Genomic DNA, 5159 nt, shown 5'->3' on the forward strand with positions numbered 1-5159 from the left:
AAGTTTGTTTGGGGTTTTTTAAACATATGCCAAGACATTTTTAAACGTCAGGACACAAGGTGTTTGCAGAAATCAAAAAATCTATTTTTATATAGCAATGTATAAATTTCTGTATCATCATTATATTGTATATTCTGCTTAGTTTTCTGTGTGCTGTATGTATTGTAGGCTCATTAAAAACAGGCCACAGAAGGCCTAGCCAAACATCAAGCATCTAATTGCAGCTCGAGCCGGTCTGAATATCCAGTCGGGTTCGGGACATAGACCTAAACTCTGATGCTGCACCACAGTGTTAGGTTCATCCAGGTGTTTTGCACAGCTGAACGGTTGCCATGAGATATTCAAGGACTTCTCAAACATTCATTGGTCGTGGGTGTGACAAGATGCAAGCATAAAGAGCGAACAGTAGGAATATAAACAACAGCGTTAGCTTACCCTGCAACATTTATGCCGTCTGTCCCCCAGCTGAAGGCGCTGTAAATATAACAGCTGTCCTACTCCGCGCAACAATCGCGGCATCCAGAGCATTTCTTCCACTGCGCCTCTCTTCCTGAAGTCTCAGGAGAATCCCCAGAAGTTTAAAAAACAGCAACAACACAGGGCCAGCTTTGTCCATAGCGCTTCCGTTGTTTCCATAAATGGTGCCAAGTTTCGGTAGTGCAACTGAAACTTGACGCCCCCCCCAAAAAAACACACGGAGGCGTTCCTCTGCTACCAACCAAACTGGTCGGTGGAAACGCAATGCATTTTTTATAGAACCGAGTAGAGTAGAGTAGAGTAGAGTGGGGCTTCTGAATTAGGGTCCGTGTAAAAGGGGCATATATGATGTATTACTCACGAGAGCAGGGAATGGAGCCCAAGCCTCTTCGCCTGTTAGGTGTGTACATCATGCTCTCAGAAGAGGTTTGCTGCTGTTCTGTTGGCCAACATTCACCTTGTGTCGGTGGAGTGGGTGGAGGCAGAACAACTGTGCTGCGATTATTCAACCCCCCTACCCAGCACACAAACACACACACACCCCATCAACAGAGAGATGGCGGAAAGTTAACGATCCCCCCTTCCTCAAAAACATACTGTAACGCTTTCTCTTGTTATGCGTGGTAACTCACACAAAGCGCGACTCTCGTGGAAGTTGAACGATTATTTTATGCCTAGCTGTTGTCGGCCTCAGCCACACGGTACAGATCCACAACCAGAGGTTTTCCCTCCCTTTTCTTTTGCAGCCTTCTCTACCTGCTGTCGTAAACTGTCGTGAACCACGTGCTACAGAACATGCTATAAAGCTAACTGCAGAACATGCTACAATACACACACCGCTAGCATGCACACATCGCTAGCTGAGACATCGCGGACATTTAGCGATGATCAGTCATAAACAAAATATTATTGGTGTTTATCAAGCTTTAACTCAAATCTACATTAGCTAGCACCAAATGCTAGTTAACCAAGCTCGCTGGTCATTACAAAGTTACAATTAGCAAAGAGACATATCAGATACATTCACACACTTTTCCATCTGCACAAACAAGCACATATGAACAGTTTTACCAGCTTACTTACTGTGCAAGAAGTGAAGGATCCGAAGGAGACGCTGACTTCAGTGAACTGCTGAAGCATGGTGCATTCAAAGTATCAGAAAGGTAACAAGATCTTATTCTTTGTCTTCCCAAAACAAAAATAGCGGAATCAGGATGTTTGAATAAAATGACTTTAACAAAGTTGGTATTTAATGGAGGACTGTATTTACATTTATTTTATATTATTAGCTTAGCATAAGGTAATTACAGGTTAAGTTGAGATGATAATCTCTGTCAATCCAGAACAAGGATTAAGAATTATTACCAAGAATATATCAGCATCAATACACTGTAGAATAGTAACATAAAAACTTATTAAGCTATAACAGGTAACACCACTCCCTTTGCATTCATTTTCAATCTTCATGTTTTCAGACTGACTGAGTGTTGAGCTAAGATATGATGAGTTTGCTGGAATTGGTCAGTCCTGTCAATGATGGAGAAATTGAGCTGGTAAGTTAATGGCGGACTGCTGGAGTTGACTGGGTGATGAGGAGGCTGTCAAAATAAAAATGAAATCAAAGTGATTAGAAATTAGTCTGTCACATACCAAATGCAAGCATTACAACAACTTTTTCTGAAATTTACTTAAGATGCCACGACTCTGTATGAATATAACTTATGCAGAATCAGTGAAATTTAATAAATTTAAGGGACATTAAAAAATCCCTCCAAGCATACCATCTATATGTACAGGTGCTGAAGCTGATCTGGGTGGTGTGGCGTTTGCAAAGGAAAAGCCAAGCTCCTCCATGGCAACAATCAAGGTGTTTGGTGGGGGCTTGCTTGTTGTGGCACAAGATGCTGTTTGGCATTGTTTTTTTCTTCATGTTTCTTGTCTGGCTTTTACTTCCAAGATGCCCAGCATTGTACAGAACTGTTTTTCTTTCATTGAAATTATGTTTTGCTGGTATTCTTAGTCTCAGCCTGATGAATCTGCTGGTTATTTTTCTTTGCACATCATGACATGAAGGAAGCCTGCTTTGTATTAGACTTGCTTCTCTCCCTAGAGTATCCATGGCATTGGGAAGCTCCATGAAAGATTGGCCAGTCCTTGTTCTGAAAAGCTTTTCAACTTTCTGGACCAGACTGAAGGCCTCGTGTGATGGCCGACACAGGACTCCTGGTTTGAATTTCTTCAGTGTCAATAGGGTACTATGCTCTCCTTCCAGAGTGTCATCATTTTGCTTCATTGAACTTGAGCATCCATCACAGATGTTGGAATTTCTGATGATTTTATTTACAATGTATCCTGTACGATGGTACAGAATGCAGGTTTCAGTGTTGGTGAAATCAGGAGTACCTGTGTTTCCAATCAGCTGCTCCACACTCAGGCCAGGACTGGGACATGTCTCCTTAATGTCCAGGAACTCTGCCAGAAGACTGCCATCATCCTCCTGATAGCTTCCAGATTTGACTGTTGTAAGAAACTGCCCAACTGAGATTGATCTCAGTGCCTGGTGAAACTCCACTGGTGTTGGGACAGGATTCCTTTGCCTTATGCAACTGAACAAGTTTTCAAGACAGTCCTGAGTAAACCTGCTTGTCAACACAAACATGTGACCATGGTGTGGTGATTGGTGGTTTGTGTGTGTGTGAGCACTTTCTGGTGGGCGTCTCCTGAGCTGGTGATGGACACCTTATCACCACGCCTCTCACACCTGTGGCTGATCAAGCTGATGGGACTTGGAGGAGTACTTAAGGCTGCAGTGAGGACCAGATCAGCGCTGGAGCATTGTTTACCATTCGGTAATGTGCAGAGCCTGTGAGAGACTTAACTGTGTTTTCGTGAAACTCCCTGTTGTGATCTCAGTTTGTTTTTTGTATCTGCTAAACCTGTGTGCAGGATACCTCGCAGTCTGGAACCAGTCTGGTCTGTTTTCTACTGCCTGCCGCCTAGTGAAGTACTTACCTGCGCAACTGAACCTACCTGTTCTTGCGACTACTGCCTCCTGGATCCAAAGACTGGTCAGTCGTCCTAACAATCATCACCTCACCTGCACTCGGGAAATACTCACCTCACCTGGACTTCGCTCTCTGGAACCCACATCGGACCAGCACTGGGCAAGGATCAATCCCGTCATCTCTTCCGTGTTTTGGACTTTTGCCTGCTCAGTAAGAAATATCACACGGAAACATTACCTGTGCCATACCTGCTGTTCCTCTCCTCCACGATCCCATACTCACCTGATTCTCCATTCCTCAGGTCCTGGTTCCGGTTCCCTTCTGTATATATTCCCTGACACTGTAAATAAATTCACTTCCCGTTACATGTTGGCTTCTGCGTCTGTCTGTGGCCGAACTGCTCGCTTGGGTATATCTGAAAACCTGACACATGGTCAAGCATGTCTTTTTGAATACATAAAATTGTAGATGTTGCCATCACAATTCCTGTTTGCACTGGTTTCCAGCTTCCTGTTTGACCTATCTTAAGTCCACAGAAGAGTGCTAACATGTCTTGGAGGAATAGGGTTAGGGTTAAAAATGTACAGGAAGGCTAAATAAGCTAACATAAACTGAAACATGACAATTCAAAGCTAAGGGTACAACTTGACTAAAAGTACTAGAGGCCCGCTAGACAGCCATCATAAAGGAACCATTTATAACAATGGGAACTTCCTAAAAATAAATGCTTTCTAGTGAAATATAATAAGTTTACATCAGTTGTGAAAGCCATCCCCCAGGCGTAGTTGAGCTAATGAAAGCACACTTTAACTATTAAAAATTTAGTCTGCAGATACTTTCTCTAAAAATTGGAGGAATTGACATAATGGAAAATAAATGCTCAAATCAGCACATAAGGAAAGTGCTATACAACTCAAATATATTCCCCAAAGGAAGGTTTTTCTAGAATACACACCTTATTAATAGGTGGCATGGATGACTCACTTTCAGTACTGTATTTTAAATAAAATAAGGGAACTTATTTTAAAAATTTTGCACAATAGTTACCCTTGTAACAAAAAACTATCAACATTTAGGGACTTGAATGAAAATTGTACCTTTTGTCAAGTTGAGTCAGAAACTAATGTTTATTTTTCAATTGTCCTTTCTCCTCTCATTGTGTGTTCAGTTTTCTCATTGTGTGTTTAGGTCCTGGCTCCACTCTACTCCGTTGGCTTTGCGTGTGTTTCCACAGGCATTTTTTCAAGGTCGGTCCCTGCTTTTTTGGACCCTGCTTCATAGTAGGGCCAGCCGGGCTGGCCCTGCTTCGTGGGTGATGCAAGCTTAGCTCCTGTTCACTCTTTGGTCGTGGGGGTGGCCAGATGCAAGCATAAAGGGCGAAGGTAAGAATATAAACAACAGTGTTAGCTTACCCTGCAACGTTTATGCCGTCTGTCCCTCAGCTGAAGGCGCTGTAAAGCCTGAAATCTCCGGCAGATAACAGCTGTCCTACTCTACGCAACAATCACAGCATCCAGAGCATTTCTTCCACTGCGCCTCTCTTCCTGAAGTCTCAGGAGAATTCCCAGAAGTTTAAAAAAACGCAACAACACAGGGCCAACGTTGTCCATAGCGCTTCTGTTGTTTCCACAAATGGCATCAAGTTTCGGTAGCGCACACTTACTTCTTTACTTTGCC

The 5159-nt window shown here is 42.9% G+C and overlaps 1 long non-coding RNA gene across 1 annotated transcript; it reads left to right on the forward strand.

The window, feature by feature from the left end:
- The first annotated feature begins 532 nt into the window (after window positions 1-532).
- Window positions 533-4767, forward strand: LOC119617160. Its single transcript, XR_005233344.1, has 3 exons — window positions 533-2030; window positions 2274-3692; window positions 3784-4767. It is a non-coding gene; the product is annotated as an uncharacterized LOC119617160 (long non-coding RNA).
- Window positions 4768-5159: the final 392 nt, after the last annotated feature.

This window comes from Kryptolebias marmoratus, linkage group LG7 (assembly GCF_001649575.2).
Source record: "Kryptolebias marmoratus isolate JLee-2015 linkage group LG7, ASM164957v2, whole genome shotgun sequence".
NCBI lineage: Eukaryota > Metazoa > Chordata > Actinopteri > Cyprinodontiformes > Rivulidae > Kryptolebias > Kryptolebias marmoratus.